This window comes from Lichenostomus cassidix, chromosome 9, assembly GCF_008360975.1.
Source record: "Lichenostomus cassidix isolate B80296 chromosome 9, HeHo_3.0, whole genome shotgun sequence".
Taxonomy (NCBI): domain Eukaryota; kingdom Metazoa; phylum Chordata; class Aves; order Passeriformes; family Meliphagidae; genus Lichenostomus; species Lichenostomus cassidix.
Genome location: NC_139490.1, coordinates 19,390,005 through 19,404,736, shown reverse-complemented (window position 1 = coordinate 19,404,736; position 14,732 = coordinate 19,390,005). Strand labels below are relative to the sequence as shown.

The following is a 14,732-nucleotide window of genomic DNA, read 5'->3' as shown; positions in this document are numbered from 1 at the left end:
GCTCAGCCCTACCAGTGTGTGAGCTCTGCAGAAAGCATCCTGGCTAGGAAGAAGGCAGCACCTCACTGTGCTAATGTGGCTCCAGTCCCACACAGCAGCCATTAAGAGCTTGTCTTTGAACCTAAGTTTTCAGGTAAAGAAGGGAACTGCAGGCCTGCATCACTCGAAAGCACAGACATTCTCTGTGATATCTTAGTGTAAAATTCTAGAATTAAAGTCCAGCCTACATTTACATCATTCTTCCTGCATTTACATAATTCTTCTATTATTGCCTCTGTACCATGTCATATCAGCTTATAATTTCTCAGAAGCATTATTCAAAAAAATTTATGCAAAACCATTAGCACTATGTTGGAGAAGCTTCCTTTTGAAATACATGAAGCATCACAATTTTAAAGTATAAATTCTCATGGTCTGGCATGATTGTGGGGAGCTACAAAAGGATGCAAAATCCATATAAAAGCTCCACCACTGGGTCCCTAGCCATCAGACTTGTGTATCTTTTTTAAGAAAAGGAAAAAATTACTGTTGATGCTGAGAACCTTCATTCCCAGGAAAATGTCAAATAAATTTTGAAAGGGGGAAAAATTCTATTATTGTTGGTGAAAAAGTGCATGAATCCCTAGCAAATACTCTTAAATGGCAGCCACTCTGTGACATCAGAGCACTGGAATACACTCTGGGAGAGTGATGAGTACGCTTACTTCAGGAGAATTGCACCACTTGCTTAGAGCCTCAGCAACCAGGTTAGCCTTTACATAACATTAGTTCCACCCCCACTCCCCACAAGCCAGATTTGGTCCAGTTAGCACATGAGCAACCTGACTGACTGAAAAGAGTGAAGGGTCTGTGTATGCAGCCACCTTGGAAGAAACATTCAGGGACTATCTGGGTGATTCAGCAAAATGGTCTCAGCTGATTCAGACATCCTCAGTTCTTCTGGTTGGGTCTGAAACTGGTAGGTCAAATTCATCACTAAGAGATTCGTCATCTCATTTAGATGTTTTGGATGCACCTTGCTGTTTAGATCTGACAGTTAAAGGGAGCTGCAACTCTAATTAAAAGAGAATTGGAAATATCCAGTGTTACTATTTCACATTTCAACACTGTCTGAAAGAACATTAAGGATGATTGTGTATCTAATATGTTGGGAAACCATCTGACACAGACTCTCATTTTTGTTCATATGCGTGAGCTACATAGCAGAATTTTTTCACTTAGTCAGGCTAGAGAAGGGAGAGGCACAATGCAAATACCAGGAGGATGCCAGGTCACCACTGTGACTTGGTACACTTTACATTAGGACCTCCAGGGCTGCTTTCAGCACCTTCTTTTATCCATCCAAAGTGCTTTTTAAAGCCTCTACAGGACTTAAACTACAGGACCTAATCCCTTCAAAGTCTTTATCCTAACAACACTGCCATAAGCTAAGGAAAAGCTATTATCCCCACATATGGCTGGGAAACAGGTACAGGGAGATTAAGTGACTTGTTCCATGGCACAGCAAGCCTGTGGCAAAGCTGCCCAGCCCTCTTCATTGCCATCCTTTTGCTCCTCTCCAACTACTGACTCAAGTCAAAGCTCACAGCCTATTTCTAATAGCAGGAATTACTTTCTGCCCCTCAGACTTAAATAGTGAGAAACACAGCTAAAGCTTATAGCACAAGAAAAGTGAGAATCACATCAGACAGCTTTAGGAGGTGTCAACTGGCAAAGCTCAAGGGAGGGGCAGTGAATGCGCATCAATGCAGCAGATTAGACTAATGATCCCTACAAGAAATGAAATTAAGTTGGCAATTTTCTCAGAACCCCAGTTTGAGCCCTCTTTCCTCAAACCCTTTCCCTGTTGTTCAAACAAAACAAAATTGCACTGCCTCTCTTTTTTTTTTTTTTAACTTTCCAGGTATCTTATTTATGTAGTTAATATTTACTGTTGCAACTTATGGTTATTTAAGACACTGTTTTTCCATGTGGACTCCTTCAAAAGGCATCCACCCACCCACTTTGGGCTTCCCTATGTAAGCAGAGTCTGACAGTCTGTGGTTTCAAAGGCATTTGAAAAATACACCAATGCCCCCCCCACCCTTTGCTTAAGCATAAAATAAACCAGAACACTTCTATAGCTCTGTACTCTTGAGATTTAACTCCAAACCAATTATTAACATTAGCTACAAATGCAAATTTATATACTAATTTAGTGGCTATGCATGTCAGTGAAGATTCTGGCCCTAAGAGGAGCTGCAGAAACAAACCTGTCTCACATTGTCCCTGGTGCAGAGAACGTTCATCTGTGAATTTAGATGCATTGGAAAGCTTTTAGGCACAGAGGATCTCTAAGGAAATAAAGGAGCTCTGCAGCCCTGGGGGTTTGCTGTTAGTTTTGAACTTGCTTTGTTTATTCCTATGCAGTAACAGCTAAACCAATTTTTCCATTGATAGTTTGCAGAGAGGGATTTTACTGACAATACTTTGAGTCTTTTGTGTTCTGGAGGAATTTGCAGGTTTCCAGCTTTCTGTTAATCAGATTCTACCACATGGGATTTTATTACATGCAGGAGGTCAGTTCAGCCAACACTAGCAAAAAAGCTTTCTTAACAGTCACTGTGGCTATATGAGGTTTGACACAGTCCTAACAAAATCCAGTCTAACAAATAGAGCAGACTAAAATTTTGTGCTCATCAATTCACATATTATCTCTCAAAGAAATTGATATTTAAACTCTTTAAGATTCTGAGCCTTCCAGACTCAAGTCCTTAACTGCTCAAACTTAACAATAGCATAAGCCTACCACAGTTGTATGGGGACAGTCATGTTTCTCTTTGCCCAGGAATAAAGCGACATTAGTTATCCATCCCAGCACTTCCTACCGATTTTTTGGTTTTCCCATAGTGAAATGGGATAGTGTCAAATGGCAGGTCCTGTTTCTCTTTGAAAACCACACACTAATTATGTCAGGAGAGGTGTACAGAAAATTCTAACACCCCCATAAAATTAAGTGTTCTTCAGAACTAGGTTCTCATTCTTCTTACAAACAGATAATGATGTTCTCTGCCTGCAAGGTGAGGGGACTGTCCAAAAGACAACCCTGGCTAGAGACTATGACCTCCCACTTCTGAGATAGATGCTCTCAATAGGGTAATTTACTTTTCAGTTCAGTTGCCCACTAATTGTATGTATTTCAGATTTCTAGCTCATCTTCCCCCATCTCGTTATTAATTAGCCTATTTTAATAGACTAAGTTTATCCTTGTTTTCATTCTACTAATCTCACTTTCGCAGGGGAACAAAAAAAGGCTGCTCAATGGGAGTAAAGAAAGCCATGATAACATGAAACTGGTTATGCTGAGGAGATAATTAGCTCATTGACAGAGGAGTATCACTGCTGGGCCAGTGAACATTTGCATACTGTGGCTAGAGGGATTTTCAGACTGCAGAAAGATGTTTTCAGCCCTCTGAGATCTCACAGAGGGAGCAGAATTAGCTCCCAACAAGAGCAAACAGGCTTCCTTCACTACAAGGGAAGCATCACTGCTTGAACCGAGATTTTGTTCTTAACTGTGCTTTTATTCTATCTGAGCCTTTCAGTATTCAGTAAAAATGTGACTATTGACAAGTAAATGGCTACAGATTTAGACTCATTCCATTCTATGACTATCTAATTTCAAATGATTTTTCATGCTATTTGTAATAACTGTGTAGCAATGAGTAACAGTGAATAGGTGGTAGAATAAAACCCCACAAATAAAAGAAATTAACATTTGAGATGTCTTAATTTTGTGAAGAAAGTTCTGCTTTGAACACAGTTCTATTCTCAAATGTGATTTTCATGTATTACCAACAATATTCTACAAGGACTCTCCCTTATTACCAAATATTTACTCTGATCACCAGCCAAAGGATAATACTCTGCATTTAATGTCCCGGGAACACATTTAATTAAATATTCCCACTAGTTTATTATGACTGCATTAACCATCTGGTGTGCTAAATATGCAGACAGAGGAAAAGGAGAGGAACCCTAAGACATCATCCTTAATTTGATCAACATTTGTTAAGTTAGTAATGGCCAACTGATTTTTCTTCTCCAGTATCTTCTATTCAAGTCAAATGAATGTTGCTTACAAAACCACAAACACCTGGATTCTAAATCACACCACTTAGTCCAGTCAAATAATTTTTGTGACAAGCATAAGAATTTTCCAGAAAGAGTTACATTATTTCCATAATTTCCTCTAAATTGTAGCCTTCACAACACCCAGAAGTGGTGACTCAGGTGGGGTTTTTGTTAGTCACAAAAGTAACAAAAGGCAGGATTCCTTTTCCAAACGATCAACACCACGGAATTTTTTGAGATCCCTCTTTCCCCTTGCTGTCATCTTTTACAAAGTCAGTGGCTTAAGAGGTATCGCAATGCTTCATATATTAAACACTACTCAAGCTTTGCAGAGTTGTCATGGATTTGCTTGAAGGATGATTAAGGGTTAGATGACTCAGGGTCTCAGTGTTCACATTTTATATTCACAAATGAAAAATTCAGAAATACAGTATAGAAGCCAACCATTTAACATGCCCTAGTGTTAATCCAACAAAGCACCTGCACATCCCAACCAGTTCTGCCATGCCTTTAGATCCCACTTGACCAGTGCCATCTTCACATTTATCAAGGCAAAAGTAAGGCTTAACAAAACTGTAGGGAATTGATGCAGACAACCAATTAGAAAGTCACCATTATAACCGGTAACCCATCTGACCCACTGAAGAGGTCAGTCTGCTCCTTAAACTGCAATTAGGAATTGTGCTGACCCCGACAAGATTACCCAAATCTCAGCTCTAACACACCGTGATATGGGGTTTCATTTTTACACCATAGCACTTGCCTCTCCAAAAGCAGGAGCAGTGAAGAGTTCAAATCAGGTCTCTCTGGGGAAAACTGCCAGAGGGAAGGCAGAGGTCCCTCACTCTGAGCTGGCTGGCTCGTGGGGCAGCCCAGGGCACCTCTGCTCCCCTGCTGCCAGCACAGCACTGGCACAGGAGCAGCGGGGACTTTGCCCTGACAAACCTCTGCATGAGATTGCCCAGATCTGTAGCTAATCTTGGATCAAATTACAGATATTTTTTCACAGCTACAAGGACTGCAAATTTATATACTTACATACAGGGAACTGAAAGAAACCAAAACCAGCTCTAAAGTAAATCTCCTTTTGAGGTAATTTCCTTAGACTGGCCTGTGACTTCTGCCAATTTTAGTCACATACTGTGTGTTTTTACTTAGAAAAAGGTTAACTCTCATTATTTGCTGATTTGAAACTAACTGTAATCTTTATACTAAATTAGTTTTATTTTAATTAGAGAATGAAAGCAAATACAGGTGTAAGCAACAATAAAAACCTTTCAATTGATATTTATACTGACATTAATGCTAAATTGTAAGAAGAGGCAAATGTAATTTATTGTTTGCTACATTTTGCTTGTTTAAATTCCTAATTTGCATAATTTGCACTGACTGCTATAGAAATTAGTTTAGTAGAACATGTGGAAAATCCTTTATGTGACATATTCATAATAGTTAATAACTAAAATATATTTTCAGTGCAAAGTCTACACAGAAAAATACTAAAACACTGTTGCACTAAAGTCAATTTTTAGAAGGAAGTGTTATCTCTAGTTCCTAGATAGTATTGATTGTACTTTCTATTAATTCTTACAAGATTTTATAATTGGCAGGTTTCAGGCTCTTATAGTAATTTCACTATCTGAATGAATACAAGCTGCTTTTTTTTAAAAAAAATTTTGGATGCTTTTCAATCTGTTAACCTTGAGTATCCGGGTTATGATGTGGGCTAAAGACAATAAAACTGGCACAAAGATCAGGTCTGTGATCTAATTTTGTCTCAAAATGGTTGCCACTTCAAGTCACTTCAATATAGATTAAATCCAGTGTATGTAAATGAACACACTGATACCAAAAAAATACCAGAATTTTCTTTTACGGAAGTTCCTTATGCTCCATTAGCCTCATATGTTCTTATGTTAATGTAGTCCATTTGAGCTGAAGTGGTTTTTAAACACATCCCTTAGAGCTCTTGCCTTTGCAAGGAGCATTGGCTGCAGCCTTTGACCAGTTACTACAGCTCTGTCCTGCACACTGAGGTTACACACCTGGAAAAATAACACAGACTCACCAGCACAGGAAGAGTTGCATTTTTCTCCCTACAAAGCTTCATTAAAGGAATTTTAGTTTATAAATTTTACTGGGCATAAGAAGACACAAACACACCCCAACTACAGTGACAAAACCACAGCAAATCAAAACAAGGAAGAGATTCAGCAGAGAAATCAGATCCTGGATAACACAAAGCCTTTATTTTTCTTGCACTAAGTTACTGATGTGAAATTAGGGAAAGAAAAAACTGATTGCAAACACACAACACAGGATTAAAGCATAAATCACCAAAGTATCCCAGGCTTTGAGGGACAGGAAGCCTAACAGAACAAAGTTTTACTCACTGCCTTCGTGAGATACATCTGAAACAATGCAAGAATAAAACAATAAACAGACTGAAAATGAGTCAGTATCATTGCTGCCATTTCTTATTGGAAGATAAATGCAATCTGCCTTGAGCACAAACTATAGGGCAAAGAGAAAACAGCAAACATGTTGCTAGAGAAATGTTTCAAAAATTCAGGACTCTAAAGCCAGAGTACATTTGACGAAGCCTGGTGATGTTAAACACCCTGCTCTGCCAGACATTCCAGATTCCCAAACCTGTCCCTTGCAGCCCCAGAGCAAGCCCTAAGGACACAGTTCAGTCCAAATGGCCAGCTCTAAGCAAAGTCTCTATTGCTGAACAGGTGCTGATGTATCACATCATGGTTAGACCTTGCCTCTGTTTCTCATGCAGAGGAGTAACAGCATCCACTATTTCTAACTTTCTGTGTAGGCTTCCAGTTTCGTGGGATATACCCTAAGGAGTAAACAGGCAGCAGCTGGGCAGGGAGTGGGAGGGAAGGATCAGGGTAGAGTTTGACTCAGCCATCCCCTACTCACTGACTCATGTGCTGGTGCAAAAGACACTGCTGTCATTTGTTGCTGATTGTAGCCAGTTAAAAGTTAACTCTGATACAGAGACGCAAGGAACACCCTCAAAGGAGTGGTAAGATTTATAAGCTTTAATTGCTATTAAGTAACATTTTTTGAGTCAAGGTGGTTTTTTGTGCCTCTCCGAGTTAAGAAACTCAGATGGAAACCCCAGAGGCTTTGGGGCTTCCCATTTGCTTGTAAATTACTTCCCAGCATTATTGTTGCATTTTAGAAGTAAATAAACTCTTTACATGCTTTTACTTTTTTTTAAAGTCCTGGAAACAACAAAACAACTGTAAGAAAGTCACATTTCCATAAGCAGTGAAGTGTTTTTGTGACCTGGCTACATATATGCCACTGCTACTCAGTGGCAGTTTCATCCCAGCTAAACTTTATAGGGTAATTACCATCCCTACTTATATTAAAGCTTAATTATTGAGAGACCTGTTAAGTTTAAATCTTGTCTAACTACTTGGCCAAGAAAACTGTAGTGAGTATTTTATCCCACCTATTCATTCCTTAAATAGCAATATGTGCATGTGTTAGAGAACAGCAAAGGTACCTGTACAGAAAGCCTTTCATCCTTATTTCTCCCAAAAATGTCATGTTCAGTTCCTGAAGAGCTTCCATGAAACACAGCTACCATTTGCAAGTGACAGTGTCCCTATGACAGGTGCTCCATCTTCTGACAGTGTTATGAATCCCACACAATGTATCATCTTCCCAGTTTCAACATCCATCAATTACTGAAACTAGATTCCATTTAACCAATCAAACACATTAAAACAATAAAGGGAAACTTCTCATTTCAAATTCTCATTGAATGAAAAAAAACCAGAAACCCAGAACATTTTGCAAAATACAAAACTAGAGCTTTAAAGACCTTTCAAAAATCTTTGAGACTATTTTGCCAAATAATTCACTTGGTAAACTAATGTGAACTCATTAAATATGTCCTCACAGAAAATTAGGAGCCATATTGAAAATCAAAATACATGAAATAAGATTGGTCTAGATCATTACAGCTACCTCACCTAAATTCCCCACCCTCATGGGTTCACTGAGAGCCTTGCAGTTTCTCCTTAGGCTAAGCTCCCACCTTTATTTTACCATCTGTCTTTCTCTCAGAACTCTGGTATTTTTTAATGACCATCTTTGCTTTACACAGAGACCTATGTTTAAATCACATTTCCAGAGCCCCTAGTGTAATTTCTGAAGCTCACAGGCATACTCTGTGGATCAATGCTGAGAACACCTGTACATTTGCAAAATGCAACAGTCCAGAAATTGAACTTCATTTTTGTTTTTTTCCCTCCCAATAAATCCATAAATATTTACAAAGTCGGTAAAGACCAGTTTACCCTGGTAGTATCATTCAGTTTTGTTACATTCAAGAGACTGCCTTTTGGTATTTGTGAAAATGCCTAAACATTTTTATGCCTGAAGATCTACTGTGAGTTGCATCATTATAAGCAGCCCTTGGGGTTCTCTTGGATAAATGGAAACAGTCTCCTCCATGTCTGCTGAATGAGTATTGCTATTTTGCTTTCCAGTCATCTGAAAATTGGAAGTTAATTATTTTTACAATACTTCAGAAGTAACCACTTGTTTCTCACCTCCTTTTTTGGAAATAAACTCACTGGGATTGAGAAGGAATGTTTGGGATTTAAACCAATACTTTGAAAGTCAAAGACTTAATCAAAATTTGAATTGTCCATATGTTATTCAAGTGACAAAAACTGGTGAGAATCATACTTGGGACAAAACAACCCGTTTACAATCAACCATATACTCCTGTTTATATAAATAAAGAAGAAGTCAGATCAATGAAGCATTCCCATAGCTAGCATTCCCTGCCCTTCAAGCTCTCGGTCATTCCATCTGTGTTACATCCCTTGAAGGGCGAAGTATTACCTCCTGCTTCTGCAGTTCAGATACAGATACATGCTTTAGTTTAGATGTAAATGTTATTCATGTATTTCATTTCCATTAAAGAAAGTAAATAACTTTTAACCGCTATAACTAAATATTGGGAATGATATCCATCTGTCCACAATAAATTCAGGCTACCTACAGCAAGATTCAATGCACTGATAGAATTACTACTTTTTTATTACTATTGCTTTTTGGTCTCTGTATCCTTGTGCAGTGGAGCAATCACTCTGGGGCAGTGCTGTGGTGCACTGGCACTGCAGGTTCCAGACTCCCAGTTCTCCCAGCACCACTGGGAGCCCTGTGTATGGCACACCTGATGACACAGCAAACAGAGGAAGGAATGTGCAGGGCTGGAGTCAGTTCCCTAGGTAACCAAGCGATGTTTTAAAAGAGAAAGTGGTACCACGGTGATAAGTAAATAAATGCACACAATAAAGGCCCACACACATGACTAACTTTCCTTGATACCACAGACAATAGAGAGCGGCAGAACATGGAAATTCATGGGTCTTGTATCTGAGAGGAGACAGGCAAATTTGTCCCCAGTGAGATATCCTCATTCACAAGTTCCCTTCAGGCAGCCAGGAGCACTCTGCCTCCCAGCCCTTTTCCTCTTACCTCACCATGACTTTCCCAACTCCCTTTCACATTACGAACAGCTCCTAAGCAACAGAAGGCTTGCAGAGAATGAGTCACTCTCCTGTGGCTGATAGGCTGAGTGCAGGATGGAGATTGGTGACCTGTCAATGCACAGCCCAGAGTCACTGTGCTTCCAGAAAGACAGCACGGTCACTGAATGCAGCAAAACTTAATAAATGAGAAGTGCTTTAGAAGGACACAATTGTAAGCCAGGCCTTATAACTCTCACAGACAGATGGTGCTGGCCATGGAAGGAAACTGCTCTATGTTAGATGCACTGTTGACACATGGCAGTAAGCATTCCATACCAATAAGTATTTCCTTCAAGTTAATTAAATAGTTAAATTAGATTTTATTTAGATGCTAATAGGAAATCATTAGGCTCTGTACTGATAGTAAAAATTTTAGGAACTAACCTCACAAGGTCAGTCAGTTCCCAATGTAAGCAACTGATTTTTATATAACTGGGAGTGTTTCTGGCAGAAAACTTCCTTCTTAATGATGTTTTACTTTCTCTCTCTTTTTTTTTTTCCCCAACAGAATAATGGAAAAGAGAAAATTTATCTGAAAAAGGACTCAAGAGGTCATCTTGACCACTCCCTTATCTCCAAGGATGACTGACTGGTACTTCAGATCTAATACAGGTTTGTCTGCCTCTGCCTTGTCTATTTCTTTCCCCAGCAGTATTTGTATGAGACATTTTGAGGTTCATTTAGCACTTTAACTCATCAAAGCTCCTAAGGCACCAGACAGAGACATTAATCCTTGCAACTATGCTTTGCAGTACTTAGAGCTAGGGCTCCTACTGAGGGTGCCTAAAGTGTATCTGCAGCACAGGCCCTTCAATCATGAATCAGCTGAGAGACCATAGCATCTAGCAAAGAAAGAATTGTGACTTGTAAATATGAAAAGACTTGGTGCCTGCATGAAAACCCTAAAATCAAGCTCTTTATTTTATCCATGGAGTCCTAGAGTGGCTGAATATCCATAGAGAAATTCAGGACAGAAATGAATAGAAGTAATTTTCCTTGCTAGAGTTTGGTAGAAACCACACCTACTCTGGAGAAGTGTCTATGAAATCATTGGCAAAATACCTTTTAACCTGCTCTGTGCCTATTCTCTTTATAACTGGGTTGATTCAATTTCCTGGTCTTAATTAGAACAAACTTGTTAAAAATAACTTAATAATTTACTCATAAAAATCTTGGAATTTGTCATTTGTGATGTGCTGTCTGGGAATATTTAAATAATTTAACTGAGACAAGTATTATCAGAAAGACCAACTACAGTGCTATTGGGAAAATAGATTTTGAAGTCAGATTCCAGCATTCAGATGGAGAAGAAAATTACAGAATGAGTCCAGCCTAAATGAACAGACCACATTTCCATTTTTTCCATGAGATTTCAAATCAAAACCAGCTAACAGCTTATGAGTAATCCACCGAATAGGCGTTCTCAGAGATTACTTTCAAATTATTTAAAAAAAAATAAATTATTAGATGCTCAGACTTCTCATAGGCAATTCTGAATTGAAGAATTAAAGAAATAATAAGCAGTGAAGTACTGATTCACTTCAAAATCATAAAGCTTACTATCAGAATACTTTGTTATGCTATTTAAGAACCTGAAGTGATTCCACAAATATGTATGCATGAATACATGTTCATGTTTATCTCAAAACCAGTAACCATCAGAGCTCAGGGAGATGTTAGATTATTCTTCAGTCTAGCAAACAAAACCATAATGATCTAGGATTAGTGGGTTATCAATTGAAATGTTTAAATGAAGGCTAAATTTCTATTTAAAAAACTTGAACATCAACACACTAGTCCTTGCTGCAATTCAAAAACCTTGTAATGGCTTAAAAAACTAAACTGTGAAATAATAGATCTACACAACACAATAAATCAGGATTTAATAGCATTTTGGCCTTAGTCTGTTTTCCAAGCTGCAGTTCATTTGAAAAGAAATCGATTTCTACCTGAATTAATTTGATTTTTATCAATAGCTGCTAAATTAAATTCAGATGAAGTATATATTTTGTGATTATGCTAATCTCTCCACACTGGTACATCCAGGTTATGTAAGTAAATGAAATCTAATCTGTAACTTGCAGAAAAACCTAATTGTGTCAACAATCTCACCTTCTGGACTATTGCTAATTTTAAAAGTTTTATTTTGCTCATATACTGTTAGTCACTTAACACTAGCAGATTCTCAAATCCTTTAAGAGGTAAAAGAACAGCATTCAGTTTCCAGTAATGAACCAATAATTACCACAGTGTCACCAACACTCATCCAACCAAGCATGATTAAAGCAAGTTATTTTGTACTTTGTGCTCACATAGGGGAGCAAACACGACGAAAAATGTTGATCCAACTTCTTTTATCAATGGAGCACCTGTCTAGTTTCTTACTCCACTCTTGCATTCTGCTATTATCTTCTCTGGATAAAGTTGTACCAAATTCATAGTTTCCCTCCAGTCAGTTTTCTGTGGAATCAGGACCTCACAAACATTACAACAGCTGCAACAATTTTGTTGCATTCACATGCATTCTGGCAGCCACTAGATGTAATGCACCCCTGTGCATATGTGGGTTAACAGCAATACTTCTAGGAGCTTCAAACTAGCACAAGACAACAGTTTGTAAGTGGTTATTGAGATCTTGACACTGCATAACCACCTTTTGTGGCAACTTTCCGGAGAACCTGCAGCTCACCTCCATTTCCATCCTTCCTAAACAGTACCAGAATGATAAAGAACATTCAAACACTTTTTGCTATACAGTTTTCCTTAATAAGATTTTGACTAACATTTCACAGGATTCAAGAGATTTGAAGGGCCTAATTTCTGATAAAGCCTCTTTTTCAAAAGTTTGCAGTACCACTTTGTGCTGGGGGGTGTGTTGCTGTTTTGGGGGTTTTGGTTTAGTTTTTGGGGCTTTTTTTTGTTTGGTTGGTTGGTTGGTTTGGTGGTTTGTTTTGTTTTAAAAGAACTTCAACTTGGCCTTCAGTCTTGAACATGCAGAGTTTTCCATCCGAGACTAATTACAGGCATTATGTATCTCCCCACCTGATGGTTTGTGGAGGTAGTTCAGAGATTTTGCTTGAATTCAGTAAGATTATTGTCCTACCACTGTGAAGGAAAAGGGGCTAATCTGACACAGGTATTTTAATGGTGAGAAATGTCTTGATGAATTACATTTAATCTGAAGAGCTTTCTAATCATGTAAATTCAGAGCATTCTGTCAGCGGGTAGGTCTGAATCACACATCTTTGGTTTAACTCGTACAGAAGCGACAGCAACTTCAGCACCCTGTCATCAACTTAAGGAAGCAATTATAGTAAAATATTACTGCCACAACTCCACAATGTATCAGGCAATGTCCAAGGGGCTTTCAACAGTGGGGTATAGCTCTGTTTTACCACTTTAGATGTCCTCTGGTGCAACTGCAGACAACAGTCAGTGTCCAAAAGGAAAGAATATTTTCACTTGATTATCATTTGTACGTTAGCTTGCTTAGAAATGAAATGCATCAAAGCAGGACAAATAATTCACTGGCTTATTTATTTATAGAACAAACTCTCATGGCATATCATCATATTTCTTCATTTTGTATGCAATTCCCGCCTTTTTTTGTGGTTAGGGTCCCCTAGGAGTTGTTACCGATACTGAGCCTTATCCCTTCTAATGGTCTAAAACAGCAGCAATATTCAGAATAACTCCTTTTATTCCCTACTTTATAACATAATTGTCATCAAAGAGCAACCTTTGCAGGCTATATTATGAACTGTTCCAGGAGGAACTAAACCAATAGGCCTGGCTTCATATCCAAAATTGCTATATCACTCCCCAGTCACCAAAATACCTCCAACTTACCTCTGTTACCATCTTGCAAGTCTTGCTAACTTGCAGTACTTTCAGTTCCTGCCACATCCACCAGCTCTTCTCCAGCCTTTCCCCTTCCAGTGAGCATCAGCTGGTGTGGTGAGGTCCCCACCATCCCTGCACACAGCCAACCACAGCAACAAAAGGCTCCTAAGCTACTCCTGCTCACTTTTCCTCAGCTGGCCACAGTAAGCAGGTCCTCAACTCTACCTGGCTACTGATTTCCCACAGCTTTTAGGAATTTGCGTCTATGAGGTCTTTACCACTCCATCAAGTTTAGAAGAATGGTAAAGAGGCAATCATACAAACTGTATTTCCTTGGAAAGGCTGGCTAAGCCAGCACCATCAAAAACCTTGCATGTAGATATTTCCTTTTAGCCTCTGCTTTTGCTAAAAGTTTTGTTTAGCAAAACTTTTTAGTTTTAGTTTTGTTTTGTGCCTTAGTCAGGTCAGTGGTTCTCCAGTGGCTTTTCTTCTGCTTTCCGTCACTCACCTGCCCTGAATGAAATAACAATGTGAAACATGTGGGGTGTTTTGAAAGCACAAATAAAAAAATCCACCACAAATGTTCATATTTATTTCAGTTCAGCAGAAAATTAAAAATACTTGCCTGAAAATCCAGAAGTAGGGCCAGTGAATATGTAGTCCAAACACATTCCCACTAAGAAAAATCCTACTGCAAGAGCATAATGGAACAGTTCAATTCTAAATACTCCAAGTACCTTGAATTTTATAAAAGTCAATGCTAATGGGCTTCCATTTCCACCACACTCACATTGTAAAACAGTAGTCAAAAAATATTTATTGGTTAATATGTAGAAAAACACATGCTCTTATGATCAGTTTGATGATAGGTTTTAAGGGTTTAATTCTGAATTTACTTTCTAACACCTCTTTAAAAGTCATACACTTGGGGTAGACATACAAACATGTACAGACACCAATTGATTAACATGACTGATGCTTAGTTTCTGTAACTTAGCATCTAATGAGACACCAATAACTTACTGTCTTCCAACCTTACGAATATCAGTCACTATGGTACTTGTTTCCTTTGGTTTTTAAAACCTTTTAAGCATTTTAAAATCCCTAGGGAAAACGTAAGTGGCTAGCTCATACACAAGAGATCTTTAACTAGAAAAAAAAAGTTTGGGGCTTCAGAGTCACTTCTCTTTGTAGCAGCTGAAG

The 14,732-nt window shown here is 38.5% G+C and overlaps 1 protein-coding gene and 1 long non-coding RNA gene across 7 annotated transcripts in view; one reads left to right on the top strand and one right to left on the bottom strand.

Moving 5' to 3' along the window:
• Positions 1-14,732, top strand: part of LOC146433405 (uncharacterized) — a 78,534-nt gene that overhangs the window by 32,510 nt on the left and 31,292 nt on the right. For all 6 annotated transcript variants that reach the window (XR_014854104.1, XR_014854103.1, XR_014854101.1 and 3 more), the window contains one exon: positions 10,195-10,298. This is a non-coding gene — a long non-coding RNA (uncharacterized LOC146433405). The remainder of the gene's footprint in view (positions 1-10,194; positions 10,299-14,732) is intronic.
• Positions 1-14,732, bottom strand: part of LOC146433406 (vesicle-associated membrane protein 2-like) — a 51,989-nt gene that overhangs the window by 19,276 nt on the left and 17,981 nt on the right. The gene's annotated exons all lie outside the window — the stretch shown is intronic.